Genomic DNA, 27483 nt, shown 5'->3' with positions numbered 1-27483 from the left:
CCCACCGCGCCGATTGGCGGCAGCGCCGGGACTCACTCCGCCCTCCCGCTGGGGACAGGGCTGCGGCCCAGGTTGTGGTTTGCGCTAGGGGCCCTCCGAATGTTGTCGGCGGCTGCGGTCAGGCGGGGTCGGGCCGCGGGGGTGCGGGCGGTGCTCGCGGAAGCGATGTGTCCGCCGCTCGGGCACTGAAGCAAGGCTGTCCGTCTCGGTGGGAATTGCCCGCCCTGGGGGTCCCGCAGTGCCCCGGCTGTTATTTTAGGCAGTGTTTGTGTTGCAATATGGAGGTGCTGGCAAGCGAGAGTGGTGGAATATTAAACTGTTGGGACTTCAGTGTAAAACTCGTAATTGGCAGAGCATAAGGCAACAAATCTGAAAGGAAAGGAAGAAAGGGTTGTTGTTTGAACCCGCAGAAACACAAGTGAAGCCCCTCTGATGGCTCTTGATCAGATCAAGCTGATGGGCAGCCTGGGAGCCACGCGTGCTGGGGCAGAGACCAGGGCATGTGACTTCACTGGCTCTTCCCTTCTGCTTTGTTTCTGTCCGGACAGGTGCCGGCCTTGGTGTGGCCAGTTCCAGCCTGGGAACGCTGCTGCTGCTGGCTGGAGGTTTCTGTACGCTTGCTGTAGAGCACAGTTTTGTTCCTGATCTGATGCCAGGCACATGAGAGGAGCATCTCACTCACACCCAGGTGTGCTGCAGCAGTTGCAATTACACTAGTCAGAGAAGCACTTCAAAGAAAGTCCTTCTCCCTCCCCCCCCCCGCCCTCCCCACACACACAATTTAATGTGTGAAAACTCTTTGCTTTTTTCTTGCCTCTGGACCTGATTTAGTAAGAATCAGGTATTTCACCACGTAATGACTAGCGGTCATAGAGATAGCACCTAGTAGTGTCTCCTGAAAAGCAGTTTGTGACACTGAGAGTTGGGGCAGAAGTGAGGTATTAAACTATTTGCGTGTGGACTTAGTGAGGGAGCAGACAGGCTTTGGTTTTTAACAGGGTGTTTGCCTCTAGAAGTAGAACAACTGTAGGAGCTATGCGAGGCTCCTCTGTAAACTCTTGTAAAGACAGCATTTCTGATTGCTTTCCCTTACAAACATGGAGTAAAATGCAGGGCTTGTGAACTGTTGCACAACAGAGAAAAGGCAGAAATCACATGATAGGTGTTTCTCCCTTTTTTGATGTCTTAAGACACAAAATGTGTCACAACATACAAGGACAAACAAAACATATTTCCTTAACCAGATTATCATGGGAACAGTGTTTGGCTGGAGGAAACTTCACTAAGCCACATACACATTGAGAAGCTGAAGAGGTTGTCTTGTGATTTCAAAGTACTCATTACACACGCACACAGAGAGAGAGAGAGAGAGAGCCGCGAAGTGTAGATACACCAACAGTAATAAACTTACCTTGCAAAACCTGTGAGAAAACAAGACATTTTAAAGCTGAGCTGCTTACTTAAGTCAGAGGCTGTATACAAACACTCACGGCTGTCAGGATGGCTTTATGCATGCAGGCATGCCACTTTGAGTACGAAAACATGAGGTCTTTGTGAAAGAAATATAGAAAGGATTTCCTCTGAGTTGGAATGCAGCAAATGCATACTGAAGACATCATGATTTTTAGTAATTACTTTCTCATCATTTTCAATAGTTGCTTTGCAAAGATGTATTATCAAATTTCAGGAGGTCTCTATGACTAAGAGTTCTGAAGTTTATGTTTTGCCCTAAATTTCTGTGGTTTGTTACAGCTAGTAGCAAGCTGACCATATAGCCACCATAGAAGCAATTTTTTTGAAGGAAGAAAAATAGATGACATAAACTGCAACAGTGTGCATTTGCTCAAAATATATTAAGTATATAGACATTCAAAAACCTCAATATCCTTGTGCTTTCTATTCAACTAAACATTTACTGTTTGTATTTTTAATTGCCAAACAGCAGTTGTTATTGTTATCAAAGACCGGCCTTTCCTAGGGAAAATGTTCTATTTCCTTATTTGTAAGGAGAATTTAAAATATATACACTGAGTAAGAATATGCATTTGTATTTTTCCAAATTGAAACTTTGCTACATAACTAATTTATGTGCAAATGATTCATGATAGTGAGATGATTTCATAGTTTGTGTAACTTATGGGGTTTTGTGGGGTTTTGGGGATGGGAGGATCATAGTGAGTTGTGGAATTTGAGAAGTTTTTACTTCACAGCTCTTTGCTGATATGTCCTGTGCAGTGAGACCTTTTCAGTCCTATGTCTTTGTTTCTGCAACTGCATCTGATACCAACTGAGCATTGAAAAGCTATGTATAAGTTTCCACTGTGTTCAACTGTGGACAAGGACTGCTTTTTTAGAAGGGCAAGATGTTTAGCTGGCACAACAGGAGGTAAGTCAGAATTACAGACAGTCTTGCACCATGAATCACCTGTGTGCTGTGATGCGCACTGGGATACACCAAGACAAACCAAAGCTTACCTAGATAACACTACGTCCTGCCTCAGGGAGGTTACCATGTCACCAGCCAGTATGGGATCACGAAGTGTATATCTACTGTACTCCCTCTTTTTGTGAGTACTCTTAGTGCATGTTCACAACACACAAAAATGCCAGATGCCATTTTCACTCAGAAGCTAAGCTCACATTACAGGTTTCTTTAACTACCTTATAGAGCAAATAACATCAGAGAGTTTCTGGAAATTCTTGAACGTAACAGAAATGCTTTCACCTTCAGCACACTAGATTTCAACTTGCTCTGAATCATTACTTCTATGTGGACATATCAGTTTCCCAGGTATTTTTGTAGGTTGTTCAGCTACTTTCTCCAATTTTTTTTTCTTCAAAAACTAGATTCCTTTCTGCTTCTCTCAACTCTGCCCTTAACTTCATTGCTGTACATAGGTGAAAATACTCTCTCTTCGCTTTCAGTACTGACCAAGTCATCCTGCCTAAACCATTTATTGAACCCAGCCACACAGTTACTCCACTGTGGCTTCTCACTAGATGAATCTTGAGGTCCCAAGTCTGTCTCTTTGCCCTCGATGAGAAGCAAACACACAGGAAGCCTGGAAGCCCAGGTGCAGAAAGCAGATGGAAGGGAAATCAGCCTGGCAATGGCTATGATCACAACTTGGCCATCAAAAGAATGCCATTTAGAAACCTGTGATGGGAAGCTGGCCTAGGACTCCTGTGTCTCTGGCTCCTGTGCAAATAACTCCTGTTCGAGAGTTGTCAATGTGAAGACCACCAGCCACACTGCAGAGGCTGTTGACAGCCTAAATCAAGCTAAATATGCCTTATTATACAGCTAATATATAGTTTTATTTCCAGTGCTGCTCCTAGGCCATAGACAGAGCTGTCACAGCACTGTTCCTGTTGCTCCCTTCTATACACCAAGATGTGTTCACACACCAAACTGCAGTGCAGATGTGTTCTGGTCAAGTGAACATTGGGCCAGTAGAAGTGCTTAGAGATAATGAGTGGGCAGATATAGCTAGAGATCTTTTTTCATCAAATGCTTCTACCTTTTGATGTCCAACTGCAGTCACACCAGCCACAGCAGTCTTTGTTCTTTTGAGAACACCCCTGCGGGGACTAGTATCTTCTGCACAAAGTGCTCCTTTCACACTGGCAGAAAGGGTGAAAGCCAGAACCTCCTTCAGCCTCAGACAAAGCCAAGCAATGCCAGTCTATAGATAGCTGTGTTATTCACAGTAGTCACAGTACTTTCTTCAGTAACATAGAAATCAAAACTCTGAAGGATGACAACCCCTGTTGCCTATTAATTTATCTCTCTCTTTTCTGGAAGGTAACTTTCCAAATTATTTCAAGAATAACAGCTTTTGAGGAACTCTATGTATGCAAAATTCCAACTATTTCAGCAAAGACCTGTCATTCTTCTAAGAGTCAAGAACAACACCTTAACTGGTCACGTTCCCGTTGCGACAGCTCCAAAACTGCTTTCAGCTTCCACAAGTCACCAGATGACAGAAGCTGTGTATTTCTCAATAGGCACAAGAACTTGCATAGTGGTGTGCTGACTTTATAGTTGAAGGTTTGAACTCAGCACTAATCTCCAGGGAAACTTCAACATGAAATTCATCTGCCACTGCACATCCCAGGCATGAAGCACAGCCCTCACCATTTGTTACTTTGGTTATTTGAAATCAGAATTTCTGAAATTTGTTTTCTTCTTTGACGTCCATTTTTGTCTTCATTATGTTGGTGCAAATGCAAAGAGGAATGGGCTTACCTGTGTCTGCTGGAAAAAGATCAAAAAAGCAAAACTCTTCTGCAAAGGTAGCTGACTTGCAAAGCTGCAGCAGGTTGACAATGTGTCTGAAACATCTATTCAACGTGAAAATATAAGCTATGTCATGCTTCTCTGTGGCAAGGATGTGCACTAAAGAAGGTCCATGGACCAGCTATCTCAAGGTAACTTATGTGCCATGCTCCTTAGTGAAGTGAAGATGAGTGGTTTGTTTGGATACCATTTCTTCCAACAGGAAAGAAAGGGCACTGCATTTGGACAAACACAGAGGTTTGTTTATGTGTGTATGGTTTAATATATAGACCAAATTCAAGAGGTTAACTCCTGGATTACACTAAGCTGAATTAGTTTAATTAAAAACTACAGTTGTAAATGTGTTTATTTAAACCTGGTGAAATCTCTCTATGTTAAATTTGGTTACCCACCCTCAAATGCAAACTAGAATATTTCACTGCAAGCTTTCGCTGTCTAACATTGATTCAATTTTTTTAAAAAAAGCACACAGACATTTCAGAGAGCACTGTACTAATTTTAGATACCAGTGCATGGCTTATGTGTAAAATATGCCAGAGACGCATTTGTCTGTATGAAAACTGAACATTAAAAGAATAGGTCAAGTTTCTTTTCAGCAACATAATCAAGCTGTACTTGTATTTTACAGTAAAGGTTCTTAAGAAAACAAGTGCAGTAGGTTTCCAAAATGATTGTTTCAGAGAGTTGGGAGGATTTGAAAAAACTGTTGTGGAACAGGTGTATCTGTGTTACCTTAAGAAATACTGCTTACTTTAATATGTATGTTTAATGCTGGTTTCAGTAATGTTTTAGAAACTGTAGGTATTTTTTTTTTTTTTACATCACTTAATTTGAACATGAGTGATAAAGAATACCAAAAACTCAGAACAATTTTCATTCTTGCAGCTCCATAATAATTCCTTTCTCCCCAAGACAGGGCATTCCTCACCAAAGAACTCAGGTGACTTTGGAGTTTATAATGATCCTTCAACATTAAAAACATTTGTAAGTACCCACTTAATCTCTGTTTTGGTTTCTCCTTAGTAAGAAATCAGATTCAAAGGGTGCTTCAGCTGGAGCACCCATAGTGAAGTCAGTTGTATCGTTAGTAGGTTAGAAAGCAGATTCTGCATCAAGGGAACACAGACAGGGTTCTGTTGGCTTTCTGACCACCTTGGGGATGGCTGGGGAGCAGCAACACAGCCCTTCTGAAGCAACTTTTTGTTTTTAGAGGTCTTGTGATCTCGGAGGAGATGAAAAGCAACAGATAAAACTGCATTCCAGTTTCCCTGATGGCCCACAAGGCAAAGGTGGCTTCAATTTACATCTCAATATCTCACGTGGTCACAGGAATTGGGGAATGATGAAAGGGGTTGCTTGCCTTGCAAGAAGGAGGGGGGAGATCTATTATCACTGCTTTTTCAAGATTGGATTTTCTCAAATGCCCCAATGTTAATTTCCAGTGAGGTTTTTGTCTCGAAGTTACATTTGTATGTGCGTAAAAAGATGAGTTTTTTCTTTAACCTGTTTTTTTGTTTTGTTTTGTTTTTTTAAGATACTGAATCATATGTGAAGTCAGCTCTCGAAGCTTTAACCACTGTGTAGACTTAACGCACCTGAAGCTGCAAGTGTCGATTAGCTATATTCCTTAGTCCTCTTACTATGACTGATTTTTTTTACTATCCATCCTTACTCTAGAGATCACAGTGAAGGCATTCTAAGAGAATTCCAAGAGGGCTTGAGGGGGGGTGCTTCATATCCATTTGAATTTAAAGAAATAAAGGGCCAAAGTTTCTGTTTTGAAAAGGAAGTAGTAATAAAGTTCAGAGAGGTATAAACCTTTAAGTCCCTGAATGCAATGTTTGTGCTTCAGCAAGATGTTGCAAACAGTTGCAGGGGATGAAAGAAAATCTGCTTGTCTGTCTCCTGCTGTTCTCCAAGCAGGGCTGTCTAAATGGCAAGTTGTCATGTTGGAAAGCATTTCTCGTAAGGTTAGAGACTGCGAGCAATGTGAGAAATTATTTTTAAACTTAAAAGTTACAGGCTGGACTTCATTAACAGATCATATGAGGGAAGGTTAAATAAAAGCTACTTGCAGAAAAGGAGAGAGGCAACTGAAACAATCAATACTGATTTAAGCTCTGTTTTCCTTACAGTCAGCTAAGAGGAAAAAGAAGCAAGTTCACGTGCTTTTTGGGTAAGAACAAAGGTGACTCACAATTGCTTCTATTCCCCCATGACAAATGGGAAGACTGAGGGGAAAAATGAAGCAGTGCTACTGTTGGTGGCAGTGAAGTAAAATGAATGACCCATAGATTTTTCACTGAAGGCTCTTCACAGAGGCACGGTAAATAATAATTGTGTTCCTTTTTCTCACTCTTAGGCTAATAAAAATGCATGCAAATGTTAGCTCATTTTGCGTTTGCAAACAGATGCAGTATAAATGAGTGCAATATGCATTGCCATGCCTGTCTCTGAGGTCCTGCTGAAGCAAGCTCAGCCCATTGTACACCAGGATGCTGGTAACTGCTGCCAAATTGATGTAATCATTTCAGATATTTTAATCACCATTCTTGTAAACGTTCTTTAATCATTGTGCCCCCAGCACACTACACCAGGTCTTTTGCAGGACCTTTATGGTCACCAAAGATCTGTTTGATTGGAATCTCCTCAGTATCAATGGAGCAGAATCTCCTCCTTCCTCTCTATCTTTGATGCACCCTTAGCCAGTGGCGCATACTAAATGTACACTCTGAAACTTCAGGACAGTACAGCTGGAGGAAAGGGAAGTCTGTGCTGGTTCCCACAGAGGTTCTGGAAGTGAGTGCGCGTGAAGGGACATTCATCTGGATGTGGGACGAAGCTGAAAGAGTTTTAAAATAGTTTAGTTAGTGATCAGCATTAAACAAGTAATGTCCTTGATGACTCGATGACAAGGCAATTGCATAGCCTTCACAGAGCAGAGAACTGAATTGCTGCTCCTCCAACTTGTCTCATGAGCAGCCATTAGATTGTGCAATTTCCTCTTGCTCCTTATGGAAACGTTCACAGGGAGTTTTCTAGACATTACTCCTAGGCTTGCAGAGGAGAACAGTGAGTGGCTGACGCAGTATTCATGCAGTCAAATCTCATGCCCACCACCAGTCTTCCTTTTCTCTCAAAGAAAGCAGTCTCCTGATGCTTAGTTGTCCAGTCCTAGATGGGTGGGATAGCAGAGGGTTATCTCTGTCTAAAATTTGAGCTTGCTCAAATATGCATTTCACTACTCATGTGCCGGCATCTTTTACTAGTAAATGTCTTGCTCCCCAGGCAGCATTTCTGGAAGCCAGGGCCTCAAGTATTAGCCAAGTAGGCTGCTTTATACTCTGACTTGCAATAAACTCATTACCTACAATAGCCTTGATTTAATGCAAAAGTCCAACCTTTGACCATCACTGGTAAGAGGATTTTCCCGATACCATGTGCCTGAGGTGGCTCCTGCCCCCCTTCCCCTGACAGAGCTCCAAACACTTCCCATTAGCATGCCGGGCAGACAGCTGAGCACACAGTGCAATCCAAACACAGTGCTGGCCATTGCCTGTTTAGCTTTTGTTAAGGATTTTGGATTTGATTCAGCAAACAACTGTTCAAAACACAAGATCTGTGCGAGTGAGACCAGCCTGGGCTACTTCAATTGACAAAGCCATGCTGTGGGGTCACAGAAGTGGAGGGGGGAAGTGTGTCCTCTCCGAACCACAGGGATTAGTTTGCCTGGCTACTCCAGCCACCACCTCTCTGCTCAGGGGTTTCCTCTGCTGCCGACATTGGCACTTAGCCCTGGCACTCAGATCTATAAGTGGATGCGTGCACAGCCTGACCACAAAAACTCAATCCTCAAACTCTTAGATGAGCGAGTCAGGAAGGAAAGAGCTAACAAACTACCAAACAAGTTAAAATCCAGATTTGCCTATAAAGTCAAATTTTGTGACCATTTTTATTGTATGTCATGTCAGAAAATTAATAATTACCCATTTTTGCTGTTTATGATTTCCAGACGTTATTCTACACAAGTCAATTAGAGAAATGTCCTTGAAGAGCCATCATTTTTTCTAATTAATACAACTTCCAGATGTATTGCTTATCTGCGATAAATTCCTAACTACAATGTTTGTATAACAAGAGCAACATCCTCTAAATGGGGGCTCAAATCCAAAGAAAAGTAACCAATTAGTAAAAATTAGGTGAAAACTGGGTGTCCTTAGAAAACCTGTGCCAACACATGGACAAAATGAGAGGGTGAACATCTCTCCAAATGACCACTGAAGAACCCCACGTAAGCGCAGAAGATTAGAATATGTTTGTGTAGTCTTGTAACTGCGGTAATCTAATGAATATGTAATAGATAGATGTATCTTATGTATTAGATAGATATGTAATGAGAACTTTTGGATTATAAATAGCAGATGAATAGCAGATGAATACAGATCAAATAGTGCAATGACTCAGGCACACTTGAGTTGTGGAGATTAACCACCTGGTGCCCTGCACAGAAATAAAGCATTGTCTCCTCTCCAAACACTTGACTTTTCCGGACTGTTTCAGGAGATTTTGAAATTGGCAACATATATACATATAGTGGTAAAATATCAGTGCAGATGCAGAAATCGTTTTTTAATTATTCTTTTTTTTCTAAGCAAGAACAGTGTTTGTTGAATAAGGTTTTGTTTGCTTGTTCATTTTTGTTTTGGTTTGGTTTTTAGGCATGAACAATAATTGTTTCATGAAATAGTGCATACATAACTCATGTTATGTACAAGCACTGCTTTGCATTTTTTTCCATGCGCTGAATTTGCACTGTCCTAAACCACTCACAGAATGTGTATGAAAATTACTAGAAAATAAGGTAAGCCGTTAGTGTAAAAACACATTATAACAGTGTTCTGCCCTTAGTATACTGAAGATAATTTACACTAAAATGTTCCTCCAAAATAGTATTGAAATTTCCACACCTCAAAACAATTGTAACTAAACCTACTAAGTTCTTTACCCAAATACCAGGATTAGACTTGGTTGATTTCTAATAATTAATAGGGGTGGCAAAATCTACCCGAGACTAGCCTACATTTCCTTCAGCACTTGGTAGCACTATAAATGGGCACGAGATGCCCAGTGTCTGGTATTCATGCCTTCAGTTGCCTGCATTGTATGAAGGGGACTGAAAATGTTAATCAACTTAAATGTAGCTACTTCAAGCCCACCACACAGACTGTCTTTAAAAACTAGTTGAGGTAGTCTAGGCTCAGGTGGTTAGCTAACATTCTGTGTTTGCTGTTTTTTGCTCTTTTGCTTGGTGTCCTTTGTGAAGGACACTACCTCTGCTGAGGGACACACACCTGCAGGCCACAGGCTGCAGCAGGCCCTAGGTTTCCATATGGGAGGCTGCGCACCTGCTGGACTGTCCCTGTCGAGCATACCAGCCCAGGTCTGCATCAGCCTGCTTCCTCAGCACATCCCTTCTCCTACCAGTGGTCTTGCTGCAGCCTTGCCTGACATGGCAAATATTGTGCATCGCAAAACTTGGGCTGAGGGGTGAAAATAAAGGCAAGCAATGGCAGTGGTGCCAGAAGCAGCTGGCTGAAGCAAAGTATATGGGGTTTCTTCTTCCTCCTATCAGCTTGCTTCACAGTTCTTTTGTGCTGCTTTTTTATGTCTCAATACCTACAAAACAAAAATGAGCAAAAGAAAGATTTTCCCCTTCCTTCTCCCCAGATTTTCTGGGGTTTTCTCCTTTCTCCCCTCTCCTTTATCAGCAAGACTACTCATGGTGAAGCTGGGTTTTGCTGAGCATTGGCCTTGCAGTGTCTCTGCTTTTAGAGAAGCAGAGGGGAACAGCTACCTTGTACACATTGTGTTTTCAGGTAAATTAATGTACACATTGTGTTTTCAGGTAAAACTTCATTGAAGTTAATCAGAACAAAATAAAATGCAGATAATAAAATACCTCACTATAATGACATCATGACCAAATGTTTCGCGTTGACTGAATGCCTTTTTCTTCCATGACTGTTAACTAATGATGCTTTGTTAAGTAAATCCTGTGGAGCAGTGGGAGGTCAATGCTGAAAATAACCTGGGTCTGATGTGTCTATCAGATCTCCAGGCAACTGTTAAGACACTTTTCTTCACGTTTTCCTACCTAAGGCTAGCTGTAGTGTTAAAGACAAATTGTTTGGACTGCAGAATTGGCATATATATAATCATAGTGTTGCCTAAATTTTAGAGATGAATGCCCATTCTCAAACTGATTTTCTATTTTTTTAAAGATAAAATGTTAGTACCCTCTTTGAAGAAGGCTTGGAACTGTTTCATGCAAAACACTGGAAACATTACAAGAGTTCCTCAGCTCAGTTCATAATTCACGAGCCCAGATGTAGTTCTGCATCCTGAATTCAGTACAGACCCTGGAGGAGGAGGAAGCAGCAGAACTGAAATGTCCAGGTCTATTGAGCTCTTGCCTGAACTTCTGGTCTCCTAAAGTAGAGGGTGTGGAAGACATTGGGTCCATGCCCTCACAGGGTATGGCAAAGATACATTCATATAAACCTACGTGCAGGGTGCAGTGTTTTCTTTTTCCTGCTAAGACTGCAGATAGACAGACTTGGTTGGCTCTTAATAGATGAGACTTTCTTTTTTCCAGTAAGGTTTTGCCCTCAAGTCCCTGGACAACATTGTCTTCATTGTCAGTTTTGTACTTGCAGTTGTGTTCACGCATATCTTGCTTGCCTGTTCTTTGCTGCTTTCCATGCTTTAATTGCTCATCCCTCTTTCTGGTTACCTCACCTTACCCAAACAGTTTTGAAGTTACTAGCACAAGTATTTTTCTCACTGAGTTGAAAGAAAGTGTACCACAAAGCAAGGACTTTTTACAAACAGAGAATGCAAGCAGAAATTCAGCACAGCTAGCTTTTCCATTTTCCTGTTTTGGAGGGACAAGAAAATACTCAGTTTCATGTGAATCACAGCAAAACACACAGCTTTTTGCATCCATATGCAGGCTTGATATAGGCTGGTTTGTTTAGCAATAGGGATCAGTACATTATTTTAAGGGCCAATATATTAGTGTAAAAAAAGGAATCAATGAGTGCTAGTTCTAAAACTTTCCATTTCAAGTTTGTTTGGTGTATGAACAGCCTTGTGTTTTCTCAACGATTTTGCTTCACAAGAAGCACTGGAGTCATAATAGATTACTTTTGTCTTTGCGTCCACGGGTGGAAGGACTTTTTCCCTGGATTTCACATATATTGTTTTGGAAATTGCTCATTATGGCCTAACAAGCAATGGAAGTTTGCCAAATTGAGGAAAAAAACAGCTAGAATTCAGCCAAAAGTCTCTGTGATTAAGCTGATGATGGAAGAATGGGGAAAAAAGTAAGTGGTCATAGGACCACCTTAGATGCAACTGTGCATACCCAGAGGGACACTAGCGTATACTAATGAATTCTTGGAAAAGAATGAATATGTATGCCAGTGTACCGCATATGTATGTCTTAACCATTTAAATGTAGAACTTGAACTCTGAGAGCATGTACTTGTTTCATCAAGTTGCCCAGTACATATAATGAGCAATAAAGGAATGCCAGCTCCTAACACTACGTTGGAGATAGAGAGTTTTCTTTCTGGATTTTGGATGACAGACTGAGCTCAAAGAGCAGCAGCATGAGTTTGATAGGTAGCCAGTGCAAAATAAATGGTAAGATTCATGCTTGCCTTGCTCATGCTCCCTTTAATCAGATCACCAACACTTTCTGTTGTTCTTAATCTTGTTCTCCTAAAAATATGAGACCTAGGAACTCACATCATCTGTGTGTCTATTTCCTTCCTCCTGCAGCTGAGCAGATTGGCCAGGAGAAGAGATCTCCAACTTGCTCTGAAAGTGAGAAGAAACCAAGAGAGAGCCTTCTCTGAGTGGAAGCCAGGCAGAGAGCTCTCACAAGACAGTGCTTGGCAGATGCAATCAATCACCATTCCAGCATGTGCAGCTCCGGACTACATGGCACAACTTCCACTTGCCCAATGGGGATGGGAAGACATATAGGAAACAAAGGATTATGATATTCTAGGTAGGAACGGAGACAAAAGAGAGGCCCAAAGATGATGAGAACTGTTCAGATCTGCCCTGCCATCTCTCATTATACAGAATCATGTTCTTCTTTCATCCATGTTGTCCAGCAGACTTCATAGCTGGTTTTCTCAATTACTTGTACAAGACTCTGTCTATAGCTACATATTACCACTACTGCAGACAGACTTCTAGCTAGGAAGAACAAGAAAGACATAATCCAACTGGAACATCTTCTATAAAGAAACCAGAATATATTGGCTAGGAAGAGCAATCCTTTCCTGTGCAAGCAGGTAGTCTGTGGGGAGGAAAAGGCAGCCTGAGTTATGCTTTTGTGTTTGTCTGGTTTTGACTACTTGAAGTCTTCTGGGGTATGTGAAATCACTGTAAAGACTGAGCACCCTGTGACTGCCAGGTATGATGTGACAATTACTTCCCATCAGTAGCAGAAACCGATTGAGATAATGATATCAGTTGCTTTTTTTTAAAAAATCAAACATCTTTGAAGAGTAGTTAGACTGAAATGATCAACACAGAAGTGCAACATATTGGATGAGGAATGCCTTATTTAATATAGGTTTTAAAAACAGGGCACTTTCTGTAGATGCCACTTCTAAAACATTTGACAAGAACCTTCAGCCGTTCCAGCTCTGAAGGGAGTGACAAGCCATGCCCTGTAAGGTTATCCACAGAGGTAATTTCCTGTAATTCTGCAAGCTCACTCAAATCAATAAACCATATATATGTATTTAAATGTTTGCAAGGTCAAGAACTTAACACCTAACATACCTGCTTCAGAGGGGTCACAGTAAGTCCTTTTTATTTAGGAAACAGCTGATAAAACTAAGTCTTTTACCCACTCTTAACATGGTATCTCCATTTTTTTCAACTCTGTGGCATTAATTTTTTGAAGACTATAAAATGACAAATGATAACAGTCAAGTTATGGGCACATACCTGTAGCCTTACTGGAGAAATTATGTTTTGAACAGTATATAAATTAAGACAGTATTTTCCAGAGGACTAAATGGAGAGTAACTTGACGTTTCTGTTATGGATGCACTGAACTTGAGACACTAGCAATTTTATAAGGTTTTGTAAGCACATTGTATGTTATGGAGGCCCAATGAGACTGCTGAGAAGAACTGCTCCTTTTGCCTCAATGCTGCCACTAAACCCATGCAGCAGTTTTTGCAGGTGATATGGTCTCTGCAGAATGTAAGGATCATTATGTTTTGTACTCATCTGCACAGGTGTTGCAGCAATACTTCATAGTTCAGTGCAACCACTATCCAAAAGGTCCAAATTGAGGGCTTGAATTAGGCGATTCGATGGTGGTGCTGCTTGTGCACAGTGGCACAAGGCTCCATCTATATATTTTTAAAATTGTTGTTGAGCCTTTCCTTACGTACTTTCTTCTACAGTGTCTCTAGAGTTTTCTGTTGTCACCTGAAGAACTTTTTTTTTTTTTTCTGAGTTTCCTCAGACTGGAATAAACGGGTTTTTTTCCTTCTTTGATTAAATAAAGCATTTCCACTGCTGAGTGCTGGCAACATTCCTGAAAATTTGTGCTACTCTTCTCAGGTTGATTATCCTGTCAGAAAAGCTCAGCTATCTGTATGGAGAAGGTAACTGAAAGTACAGTACAAGCCATAAAACAGTGGGAGGTGATTCTCCTCTACTGGGGCTGAGTAGAAATGGGTGAATTCACACCTACTGGCATGGATAGTTGCAGGAGCCAGAGTTCTCTTTGAAAGACAAAGAGCTTTTAGACACATTCCTGTTAAGCCAAGCATTTATAGAGATGTGCAGGTATGTTGAGTAGGGGCCCTGCTAGTGTGGCAGCACATGAGAAATGTGGCTTGCAGCTAAGGTGATTAAACAAACTTTGCCTGTAACTTGGGTTCCCATTAAATAATTCACAGCATGCTTTTTTGATTTGTACTTCTGTTTACCAGATTCTTACTCTGGTTGACAGATAACCTGAAGGCACAATATTGCAAAGGAGTGCAGTGATGAGAGATGGGTCCCTCCTGCTGAGCCACAGAGCTTGTGCTGCAGTGCCCTCCATGCTGCTACATAAGGGGGGGGAGAGGGGCTGAGGCATGCTGCACTCTGCGTTTCAGCAGTTGCAGGACCATGTCCCAGGGCAGAGGCTGCAGCCCACGCAGCAGTGCATTTGGTGCCTCTGGCCTTCTCCCCCTGTGTCACCAGGACACACCACACACTGGCCATGCAGGAAATAGGATGTAATAGGTATGTGGTTGTGTTGCGAAAAGTCTCACCTTGTGAAATCACTACATTTGTTTGTCCCATGAAATGGCCAGATGAGAGGTCCCTCACCTATTTCCATAGGTGAACTGAACACACTGTGCCTCCAGGGTGGCAGGGACAAACCCAGACAGTCCCTCTCATCTTACAGAGTCAAATGCACCCAGTGTAGTCAAGGAAGGGCTGGCTGTAAAGCAGCCAAAGAAAGGACGAGTGTTGCAAGAGGCGTTTTGAAACAAGCCTGTTTGTGACGAGCAGTGACTGTGGTGATATTTATGTGATGATTCATACTAAAGTGCAGCACCTGCAGTTTTAGTCTGGATGGCTTATAGGACAGAAGCTGCAGCGAATACTCTTCTAACAGTTGGAAACGAGAAGACAAGCATTGGTGGCTGTAGTACTGCTATGAACTTAGTGTGGGAGGCAGCAGAAGCACCCCTGCCCACGGGGTGCAGCTGCTCATGACTGATGGAGAGGTGTCCACACTGCTGCTATGCCTCTCACTATCTCATCTCCTTGCAGCATCTCCTCTCTTTTCTGTGGTAATAGCAATTAAAAGAACTTTTACCCGGTATGCATTGCACCACACGAGGGCTACTGGATGCCCTCAGAAAACCCCTTGCAGCATCTCTTGCTTCTCCTGTGTGACAGACAGGGCTGGGCGTTCTTATCTGTGACTGTTGGGCTACTGGCTACAGTGTCTGTCACTGTCTGCGGGCTGTGGGTGCCCATCAGCAGCCTCTTCACATCAACAAATGCTGGAAAGCACGTTATTTCCCCCACACTGCTGATAAGCAAACTGATGCAGCTGAGAGGGGACAGGGCTGCTGCCAGGTCAGTGCTGCCCTGGGACAGCTTGGGTGTCTGCTCCCAGGAGCACATCAGCCTCTGGTGGGCAGCCAGGGGGGCTGAGAGTGGAACAAATCTGGGGCAGCCAGAACACTGCAGACAACTCTGCAGTATCTTTGCAGAGGTTTACAGAAACACAGCCTGGAGCCCTCAGGCCAGAGGAGCTGCAGAGCTGCGGAGGCCCTCGCTCCCCGTCCTGCACTAAGGCCACTAAATGTCTTGATGGTGAAAATGACTGGTAAAAATGAGATCGAGAGAGGAAGCATCTACAGACTGTTTCCTCCGGGAAGCAAAAAATATTGACATAAGCATTTCTGCATTCAGTCTTCAAGAGTATTAACCTTTTTTTCCTACAAGTGTTTAAAATACTTCGAAGTGCAGTAAGAAATCTTCACACACCCTTGTTGAGTGACTCCTCAGCTTAGCCCTACACGTGTTCTTTTGCTGTTTTTTTCCTGTACTTGGCCACTGGAGCTAGTTTTTGAACAGTTCAAACAAAACACCCTTAAACACTTAGGTGAAAAAAAAAAAAAGAAAAAAAAGAGAGAAGAAAAGTAGTTTGATCACACACAGCCTGTCCAAACATCCGGGAACTGTTTGCTGTGGGGAGCCTACTTGCCAGCATTTTTCCCTTCTCACCTGACTTCTTCTCTTGTAGAAATTTTTGTTTCTTTTTCATTTCCATATCAGATAAGGAAGATCACCTTCCGTCTTCCAACACACAGTGTATCTCAGCCAGTGATGTTTTTTTTTTACCACTGGAAATGTAAAGATTGTACCTCAGCACTTTGGAAATGGATGTGAAAGTGTGTTATACACAGCTGAAGCAATAAAATCTCCCATATCTGTACCAAACTGAATGGCTTTTCATAGAATCATAGATCATAAAGGTTGGAAAAGACCACTAAGACCATCTAGTCCAAGTGCTGACGCATCAGTACCATGCCTGCTACCCATGTCGCTCAGTGCCACATCCACACATTTCTTGAACACCTCCAGGGATGGTGACTCCACAACCTCCCTGGGCAGCCTGTTCTAATGCTTCATCATACTTTCTGAGAAGAAATTTTTCCTAACATCCAGTCTGAACCTCCTCTGGCACAATTTGAGGCCATTCGCTCTTGTTCCATCGCTGCTATCTGGGAGAAGAAGCTGACTCTCACCTCCTTCAGGGAGTTGTAGAAAGGAATAAGGTCTCCCCTGAGTCTTCTGCTCTCCAGAGTAGACAATTCCAGTTCTCTCAGCCACTCCCCATAAGAATTTGCTTAAGACTGTTCACAGCTTTGCTGTCCTTCTCTGTACACACTCCAGGGCCTCAATGTCTTTCTTGTAGTGAGGGGCCTAATACTCAAGTTGTGGCCTCACCAGCGCTCAGTACAGGGAGATGATCACCTCCCTAGTCTTTCTGACGATACTATTTCTGATACAACCTCGGATGCCATTGGCCTTCTTGGCCACCTGGGCACAATGCTGGCTCATGTTCAGCCAGCTGTCAACTAATACCCTCAGATCCTTTTCCTCTGTGCAGCTTTCCAGCCCCTCTGCTCCAAGCTTGTAGTGTTGCACAGGGTTGTTGTGACAGAAGTGAAGGACATGGCACTTGGTTTATCATACTATTGGCCCATAAATCCAGCCTATCTGGATCACTCTGAAGAGCTTTTCCATCTTCAGGCAGTTCAACAGTTCCTCCCAACTTGATGTCATCTGCAAACTTACTGATGGTGCACTCAATCCTCTCATCCAAATCATCAATAGAGACATTAAGCAGGGCTGGCCCCAGTAATGACCTGTAAGGAATACCACTGGTGATCGGTTGCCAGCTGGATTTAACTCTCTGGGCCTGGCCATACAGCAAAGAGTACACACCTGTGTAAGCCACGGACTACCAACTTGCCAGGAGAATGCTGCGGGAGACAGAGTCACAAGCTTTATGAAAGTCTAGGTAGACTGTGTCTCTAGCCTTTCCTTCACCCACTAGAAAGGTCTGCTGTCATTGAAGGAGATCAGGTCAGTCAAGCAGGACCTACTTTTCATGAGCCCACACTGATTAGGCCTGGTCCCACAGTTGTCCTGCACATGCTGTGTGATCACACTCAGTATGATCTGCTCCACGACCTTCCCCAAAACTGAGGTCAGGCTGATAGGTATGTAGATCTTCCTGACTCAAAATCCTCCTGACTCTTCTTGTAGACGGGCATCACACTGACAAATCTCCAGTTGCTGACAAATGGTGGAAAGCAGGTCAGGAATCACTTTTGCCAGCGCCCTTGGTATTAAGTGAATCCCATCCGGCTTCATGGACTTATGACAGTCCAGGCGGAATAGAAGGTTACTAACTGTTTCCTCCTGAAATGTGAGGGGTTTATTCTGCTCTCCATCACTGTCTTCCAGTTCAGGGGGTTGAGTACCCTGAGGCTAACTGGTCTGACTATTAAAGACAGAATTAAAGAAGGCATTGTGAAGCTCAACATTTTCTTCATCCCACAGCACAGCCCAGTGCTTCTCATTTATTCTGATGTTATATTTGCTTTAGAAGGGAAGAGGAAAATATTTGGCAAGTACAGACTCCAAAAGCTATACTACAATAATATGCCAAAAGCTATACTCTTTTGTTTTCCATGCACAATGGAGCAAATAAAAGATAAAACCTAAGGATGAATAGAACTACAGTCTTCTCTGTGTACTCCCCATTAGTTTACATACTAACTATCTAGAGACACAGAGACTCCAGAAGTAGTACATCACCTCCCCTCCACATGCAGTGTGGCTGCCTCAATATGAAGAGTACAAACAGCGCCTCTGCAGAGAGTGTCATGCCTCAAGCCTGTTCTGAACAGTAAAAGGAAAGATAATGCAACTTCTTTAGGGAGTCAATTTGGACCACTCAGAAAAAAGCTCTCCGTCACCTGTGGTAATGGCTTACCTCTGACACTGCCTGGAATTCAGTACTCAGCTACAATACCTGGGAAAAACCCACTCTGACTCATGTTATAAAGTACCTAGCACTGAGCAGCAAGGTGTCGTTTGCCCTGGCTCTTTGGGTGGTCTCCTGGAGAAGGAAAATGCTGGGACAGCCTGTGCTGTGTATCAGCCACTGTAGGGCAGTCTGGCCACCCTCGGTAAAAAAAGGGGACAATAAATGAACACTTGACTTCAAAAGCAGGAACAGAGAACATCCTTTGAATTCATTGGGGTTTATCAAAATACTAGACAAAGAGCTTTCTGATTCACTTAAATGTTTTTATTTAAAATTAATGCTGTTCCAGGCACAGTGATCTAGACTTAGGTCAGAAACCTAGTGGTGATACTGGTGTGTAAGAAGCGGAAAATTGAGACTCACTGTCCAGAAATACTTTGATTTTTAATTAAATTTGCTCATCATGTATGTTTAAGAAGCAGCAGTTGAATGGCTGCTGCATATCTATAAAATCATTTATTTTTCTTCTTTTCTGACTGAAAGGAAAGCAACAAACCCAGATGAGAACAGACTAAGTATAGCTGATGGGTATAATGAAAGAGACAGGGGTCAGATGATTGGCAGACTAATTCTATTCAGAAATGTTTGTGAGAAAGTAGCACCATATTTCTTCTTTGCCTTATGTGTCTCCAGCTGTGCCACCAGTTAGCCCCCTCCTACCTGTGATACAGCATCTGAAGCCCACCCCTTTGAGCAAAGACAGTTCTGAACCATGTCTATACAGCCATGCTGTTGCTATAGGACTGCAGTGTGCCCTGCACTGATCCTACAAGGAGGCAGAAAAGTGCTCTGGGTGACGGTGAGGTTTCTTATGCATCTTCTCTGCCAAGGGCCACTAACATCTGACCTTGTGGCCTGTGAAAATTTTTCTAGCTAAAACAAATATTGAAGAGCAATCCTTATGGGGCTGTTCCAGTTTTGTTGATGATGTGAATAAAATTTTAATTTGAGGCAGAATGGAAACTGCTTATGGGTGTTTTCCCAAGGAGCTTAGCTTGATTTGGACCACCATTACTGCTGAAAAGAGGCCACCTGGCCCTGTCCTTGCTGACAGCCCCTTGGCTTCTGGCAAACCAGGCCACAGGCCACAGGCCAGCCCCCTTCACATGGGGCCTGGTACAAGCTAAATGGGTGGGACTGCAGCGGAAGATGGACGGGACAGGACCTCACCCTCAGCACAAGGCAGCTTTTGCCTTGCTTAGGGTACTTAGGCAAAAACACTCCGAAACCTTACAGTGCTGAGACTGGAGCACTGGCCTAAGCTATGCAGGAACCTGGTCAACATCTCCTCCATGCCAGACGGTGCATGGGTTCAGACAGCCTGTCAGTAATTTTGCCTATCTGCATGCACAAACACTCTGTTTATCTCTCCCTGTTGCTGCAAAAGTATCCTGAATGAGAATAAATGTAAAAAGAATTAAAAACAAATTGGAAACACAGGTGTTGCTGCAATGGGGCACCTAACCCCATTGGCTGTCCTTAGTATGGTTACAAACATACGCTCACCCATGCATAAACTGCCCAGCAAACACAAGGCACTGGCCTTGGACAAATCTGCTGGTTGGTTGCCAGCAGTCTCCTGACTGAAAAGCGTGGACTGTGGATTGAAACTGTGGCAGTGACCCAGCAGAGCACCTGCTCCTGTCTCTCTCCCCCAAACACATGCCTAGGCTGGCTGCTGAAAAACATGGTGTTGTTTACGGCTTCCCACCAACATCTGCAGTGTGTCTGCAGGAAAGCTCAGGTGAGGTGGAGCAGGATGCCTGTCAGATCCTGCTAAAGAACCTGTCCCCTTCTTTCCTGTAGCTGCCCTTTAGGTACTGAAAGGCCCTGATCAGGTCACCTTGCAGCCTTCTCGCAGCTGAACAGCCCCAGCTATCTCAGCCTGTCCTCATACGAGAGGTTCCATGCTGTGCATCGTTCTTATGGCTCCCCTCTGGATGCACTCCAACAGGTCTACATCTCTCCTGTACTGAGGACTCCACATCTGGATGCAGTACTCCAGGTGAGGCATCACCAGTGCAGAGCAGAGGAGCAGGATCTCTAAACCTGCTGGGCACACTTCCTCTGATGAATCCCAGGATTTCTGGGCTGCGAGGGCACATTGCTGGCTCATGTCCACCAGTACCCCCAGGTCTTTTTCGGCTGAAAAATAATGCGGAATGGGAAGAAGAGCAGTTTGTCTCTGCTTCCTGATGACATACCAAACCACCTCTCCTCCCTACAGAAAGCAGTACAGATGTTTCATAAAGGTGAGTTCCATCAACATGCTTTCTAGTCTGGCTATTTCGACACTTAATTATTATTGCATTCCTGCTGTCCGGAAGGTTTTATTTGCTTGGCTCCAGTCATCACAGAGAAGCCTCAGGCAGCAGAGGTTAGGAGGAGCATTATCTGGCTTCTTGAATTTGAAATAGTTCCTGAAGTTTGGTGCCCTGATCGACTAAGCTGAAAGGAAAGACTGCAGGTATTTGTGATACAGGTAAAGCCTGTGAAATCTATTCCTCTTGCAAGAACACTAACCTTTTTGTGACCCTAGGCTCTCATTTCAGTCCTCAGCATCTGAACACTGCACCTTTGATCAAAAATTTCAATACTTAACCATCTGGAAGACAGAGAAGCCACTAATTTTACAAATTTCCTTATTTCCTTATTTATTTATTTAATATTAAATATAAATAAATTTATATACATATATATATATATCCTATTGTACTTCCATTGCTACTCCTCAAAGAAATAACCCGGGTGACAGAGGGTACTCCCTCACACCACACTCTACACCACAGCTCTTGCCTCTCCACAGGATGCTCACGACAGTCCCATGGCCAGGCAGGGGTGTGAGGAAGATGCTGCTGGCTGCTGCTGGGGAGTGGAAGGAGAGGATTTGTCCAGCCCAAGCCTAGCTCTGCTCTACTGTGTCTTCAAAGCCATTTTTACTGCTGCTGAGTGGTGTCTGTCAACATCCCTCATCAACAGTTTGATTGATTCAAACACCAACAGGAAGAAGGACATCCTTATGAGGATTAAGCATGTGTCAGATGAAAACAAAGTGGGAAAGGCAGTTTAATAACCAACCACCACGCCTTGCTCAATGGAAACAGAGCACATCCAGAGATCACTCTTGTTGTCAGGGCTAATGGAGATCTTGTTTGTAGAGCAGAAATAACATGTCTTCAGCTGGAACTTGCCAATATTGGGAAGCACTGTTAAGTGCTGGCAGTGACTCAGAGACAAAAACCATAACCATGGCAGTGAGGAGATGCAAGTGCCTTCTGGTTAATCTATTGATTTAGCAGTAGCCCAACACAGACATGCTTTTGCTGGGTGAAGGCAGGGAACATATTTTTACCAAGCAGAGGAGACAGAAATTAGGCTTGTCCTTGGAGATATAGAAAGTACTCCTGGGTAATGTTTCCAATGACCAATTCCAGCCCAATCTTTAAAGTCATGTTTTGTTGTATAACTCCATCTCTTAAACTATAAACTTTCTAGACTTTGTTACATTCCTTAGGTTTAAAGAGGCAAATGTCTTTGCAGATTTTTTGAAACTGAAATTTGCAGAAAGAAAATGAAAACAGCTTGTTGTTGAAACTGAAAGACCTCACCTGCAATCAATCTCACAGCTTTTCAAAATTGTCATCAGTACTGTTTGCATACTTTACTTTTTGAAGTTCGGCTCAGCTGGATTGACACATGGAGTTGTAGGCAGATAAGAAAAGGATAGGTAGAGTACGGTAAACCCTTGGATAGAATAGACACTGGGCCTGTGGGTCAGTTCTTCTAAGCTAGAAAATGAAATATTTAAGCAAACAGCAGCTCTGGTGGAAGCAAACATAGCCTGGTGGATGCTAGCAGCAGGGCTGAAATGGTATAGGCAAGCCATTGTTGGCCTGCTCAGGTGTAGGAATAACCTCATGCTTCAATTATACTGAGCACATGCAGATCAATGGGTCTCTCAGTGCCTGCTAGGGCAGGCAGTCCTCATCCACTTCTACCCCTAACAGAGGCATGCAGGAGCTGCAGCTGCTGCACAGTTCCCATGCAAAGATGCATTGCAAGGACTAGTGACTCCAGATTGATGGTGGATTGAAGGAGGTACTTATATCAGATTTTGACAAAAACAATTTGCATATTACCTCACTTACCACTCAAAGTAATAGCTGGAGGCAGTCTTTATTAGTGGCTTGTATGAGCAGAAAACTGCTCCCAAGAGTTATATTTCTCTGTTGGGGAAAGTTTTTATTTCAGAGATGTTATTCAAGCCACATTTCAGATACAATGACTAGAAATGGAGATGAAAAACACGTACGGAAAACTTTTTTCATAGAAACCAGTATTACTTCTGGGAGCAAAAAAAAGAAACAGCAGAGACCAAGAAACATCAAAGTGTTTAGTATTTTCATTATTGTCTGATGCAGTAATGTGGCTGCATGCAGATGGACATGAATGTGAGGCCTGAGTTTCAGATACATCTCCGTGTTCTTACACAGCCTGTTCCAGGGCTCCCTGAGGGAAGGTGAAAGATACTTTAAATTAATCGCACCATGAGGAAAATAATTGAACTCTCCCCTCTCTTGTCTCCAAGAGACACGGTATTTTGCATTGTTATTAAGACCACAGGTGATCGAGGGTGGCCTCATCCACACCACATAACAGAGTTATAGAAGGACCAAAGAGGGGCTATGCAAAAAGGAAGATGTGTGAGGAGCAGCTGACGTCTGTTCAGCGCAGAGCAGGGCAGGCTGAGGGGAGGCCTGATGGCGGCTGCAGCTCCTCACAGGGAGCGGAGGGGCAGCGCTGAGCTCGGCTCTCTGTGACAGCGACAGGGCCCGAGGGAACGGCATGGAGCTGTGTCAGGGGAGGGGCAGCTGGGGGTTAGGGACAGGGTCTGCACCAGAGGGGGGTGGGCGTGGAACAGCCTGCCCAGGGTAGTGGGCACGGCCCCAAGCTGCTGGAGTTCAGAGAGCCTTTGGACACCATGCTCAGACACGGTTTGGATTTTGAGTGGTCCTGCGTGGACCCAGGAGTCTCTCCCAGTTTGGGATATTCTGGTTTTTCTGCAACTGGGTGAGGTCTGAGGGTTGAGGCCCGCAGCACTCACTGTGGCAGGCAGCTAGTGGCCACAGCAGCACCCCTCTGTCCACCTCATGCTGCAGGGTGCATGTTGCACCAGCTATGCAGCACCACTCCATATCTTCAAGCAGCCATCCAGTAGGGCAGCTGTGAAATCACCACACTTGCACAAATGGATGAAGACTAGCAATTTAAATAACTGGATATCCTTAGTGTAGCTCAGTGCATTAAAACAAAACAAAACAAAACAACAACAAAAAAACCAACAGAATTTCTCACTGTCACTTATGCTTTCCTTTAGTTGCTACAGGAGCTTCTGTAGCCACAGTAGTCAGAAACAAGAATAATCTGAGCTACATACTGCAGAATCATGGCTGGGCAAGCAGTTCTTGTTATAGCACTCCTCGACTTTCCACTGTTCTTGAAAAGTTGCTCTCCTGTTAAGAACAAAAGAACATTGATCCCTAGAGAGCAAATGGAGTGGTAACTCTGTGGCTTTGTGTGGCTAAGTGTGGTATTTACACCAGCCCCACACATCCAAACTGCAGCCAGTAACATTCATTTTCCTGTTTTCTCTAGCAGACAGAAACCACTGCCTTAGCTAGGTTGTACAACCTGGGATAAGAAGGTTGTACTCTGCATCTGGAAACCCCTCTCCTCCCAGCAGCACTTCTAAGCTCTGGGTCTTGATCAGTTCTTGGAGCATGCACTAAAACTGTGTTAATCCATGAGTTTAAGTGTCCACATGGCTCCCTTCAGAATCTCTGTAAGCAGACTGCTGCTGCACGTCCCCGCCTCAAGCTTCCTGTGCAATCCTTACTGCTACTTGACTGCCAGGTCTAAAAGTTGCAACAGTATTTCCTTCTGCCTATGAGCATCCAAGGAAATTACTCCCATCCCATTATAGTGCTAATTTGGTTGCAGCGACTCATCGTCTTCCGTGATTTCCAGCCTAATTGTTACAACACTCTCCAGCTACCAATAGTCCCCAGAAGTCTGTAGAAATGTTTGACTCAAAACACTTCAGTGCTAAAGGGTGGGGGTTTAACTGAGTGATCAAATAATCTAGTCCTAGCTATCACATGAAAATGGGTGGAAATGCCTTGAAGCAATCTCCTTCTTGCATCCTCTGAAGATATGTGCCTTAGCAGTGATGAGATCATCCACACAGTGGACTTAGAAAAGAAGGAGCTAGTTCTGTCCTGGAGCTCAGCTGGTTTTGTTTTCAGCTTTCATGTGCACGTACACTGCCTTTACCACAGCATTCAAGACCCATTGACCTCTGTTTTCCAGAGGAATGAACGCTTTAGCTTCAGCAGTAGCTGACAGTGCTCAGCACTTTGCATAAAAAAAAAGTCAGAATTAAGAAATAGATATATAGATGGCCGATGCTATACAGCTGTAGGACTTTGAAGGCAAATATAGGAATTACAGGATTTATTGATATCCCTTACTTCCCAGCAAGTGATCTTTCTCCTTGCACTCACTTTACTTACCTGATCCACTCAGCTACAAACACATGGGCGTGTAAACTGACCTGCTGAAGGAATGCCCCTGTGAGACTCATTTATCTTTAGGAGACAACAGACTACAACAATGAAAGTATTCTTTGTGGCTGTGCTAAGCCTGCAGATTTTGCAATGGAAGGGGCAGCTGAAAAGTGAGACACGTGGTGACTCAGAGTCACGCACAATCCTCTAACAGCATCAGTGCGGGCTGACTCCCCTGACATGAAGTCTGCCCTTTTTTCCCATGCTTTCTTCAGCACAGTTTTGAAAAGTGCAACTTCTTACTCCCTGCCACATACCACATGCTGGTGTCTCATGTCAGCTCTTACTCATTCATGCAAATACCACTGAAATGCAGCAGGAGCACCTCCGCTCTCCTCCAGCACAGACATGCTGAGCTGCTTGGGCTGGTGAGGACCAGCTGTGGCAGTGTGCAGAAGGTACCTCTCAGCTTTGCCGTGTGGACCCATGCTGAAAGGAGTGAGCACATATTCCTGAACCCAGATGTAGAGCTGCCAGAAGTGCCCCGGTGCTTACAAGAAGTGCCACATTTCTGTTGGAGAAGACAGCATGGCTCTGGCTGCCAACCTCTCTGCCAGCAAGCTGCAGAGTGACCAGGCACTTTTTCATACTCAGCACCCCTTGCGAGCCCCAAAGGACTGCCTTCAGTCTTCCTTTCTGCATAGGGATGTGAACGTGTGTTTGATGCATGGTGTCCTGACATGGTGAGAGCAGGACTCAGTGAGAAGGCGAGGCGTCCTCAGTGCAGGGTGGTTGTTTTCCAAGTACACCCAGCTGAGTCAGCAACATGGCTGCATTTTCAAAAGTGATTGTTAAATAGGCATAGTTTGGATTCGAACCTCACCTCAGGGCAATCTGGGTGCTGCAGAAATGGTGTCCGCTTGGTTAATGCCAAGCAGGGCACAGGGACACTCTTTCCGCCTGGAGGCAGCATTTCCCACTGGCATGCTGTTTCAGTAAAGCTTGTTTGGGCAAACTGCTGCAATGCAACCTTCTGTCTACATCTCCCGTGACTGCTGGAGACCCGATCTCACAGAGGTGAAGTTTGAGCAGCTTCACCCTTTTAAAAAACAAGTTCCTCAGCACTGTTAAAATCTTTTCTTCCTCTTTTTTTTTTTTTTTTTTTTTTTTTTTTTGCCTTTTACCTTGCCTTTGAAATCAGGGAAAAACTGAAAAGATGAAGAAATGAACCTGTGGTCCCATGTAATGCTTTTTGTGAATTTTAACAAGTTACTGGTTAAAGTAGAAACATTTTAATTCTGTACCTAGTACATTCAGGCCACCTTCAAAGAAGATGCTGCAGTGCTCTGTCTGCTGAAAACCTAGAGAGGTTTCAGCTCACAGCACACTTCATTTACTTTCTTTGGAGTTATAATTTGTGCATCACTCTTCAATTTCATTTGCAAAACTAAAACAGTGACATGATTCAAACCAAGGAAACCTCTTTGGAATACAAAACCCGTAATATACCAACAAATAACTGTGGCTAGGGTTGGGGAATGCAGCCAGTGCAGGATAAATTTCACCATTGCTCTAGGAAGACAAGATCACTTAAGAAAGAAAGTTCCTTGCTCCTTTCTGAGCCTCCTGCCTTTCAGTCCCTTACTCTTTAGAGTTGCTAAATCCCTGTAATTTCATAACTCTTTCTCAATCATTTGAATCATGAGGCTCCTGAAACCTACGGCTGTCTCTGGTTTACATTCTCTTAAGGTGAAAAGAATAATTTATACCCATCTCCACCCATGCTCACCATCTACAGATGCCCTTCTTGTCCCATCCCAAGTAATTTGCATGGAGCCACTGACCTCTACTGTCTCTCTAATCTCACCAGCTTGGTCTACAGCAAAACTCCCATGAGATATAAAATCAGCCCCTAATACACACAGCAACATGAAGTAGTCCCCTATCCCATGCATAGTGCTGCACATCTGGGTAAAGATACTCTACTTGGAAAAATGTTTCAGAATTTAAGTTTAGATGTCAGTAACAAATTTATGAACTACAGGACCATCTACCATGTGTCTTGGTTTTAAGCAATTGCACTGCATCTTTGAGTTTGTCTGTATTATTGATGAACACTGCGACTAACCTCTATATCATCAAATCATGCAGGTGTGAATCACAGAACCATAGAATCGCTCAGGTTGGAAAAGGCCTTAAAGATCATCGAGTCCATCCACAATCTAACCAAACTACCCTAACAATCCTTCGCTAAATTATATTCCTGAGCACCACATCCAAATGGTTTTTAAACACATCCAGGGATGGTGACTCAACCACCTCCCTGCGGAGCCTATTCCAGTGCTTAACAATCCCTTCTGTAAATAAGTTTTTCCTGATATCCAGCCTAAGCTTACCCTGGTGCAACTGAAGGCCATTTCTCTTCATCCTGTCACCTGTCACCA

The 27483-nt window shown here is 43.5% G+C and overlaps 1 long non-coding RNA gene across 2 annotated transcripts; it reads left to right on the top strand.

The window, feature by feature from the left end:
* The first annotated feature begins 39 nt into the window (after nucleotides 1-39).
* On the top strand, nucleotides 40-13130 carry LOC101750974. 2 transcript variants are annotated; one of them, XR_005842832.2, is made up of 6 exons: nucleotides 40-71; nucleotides 549-2386; nucleotides 3806-4431; nucleotides 5213-5284; nucleotides 6436-6626; nucleotides 12146-13130. It is a non-coding gene; the product is annotated as an uncharacterized LOC101750974 (long non-coding RNA). The 2 variants fall into 2 exon arrangements; XR_005842831.2 differs by having other exon boundaries at nucleotides 40-4431.
* Nucleotides 13131-27483: the final 14353 nt, after the last annotated feature.

This window comes from Gallus gallus, chromosome Z, assembly GCF_016699485.2.
Source record: "Gallus gallus isolate bGalGal1 chromosome Z, bGalGal1.mat.broiler.GRCg7b, whole genome shotgun sequence".
Classification (NCBI taxonomy): domain Eukaryota; kingdom Metazoa; phylum Chordata; class Aves; order Galliformes; family Phasianidae; genus Gallus; species Gallus gallus.
Note: the sequence above shows the minus strand (reverse complement) of the source record. Positions and strands in the feature narration are given on the sequence as shown.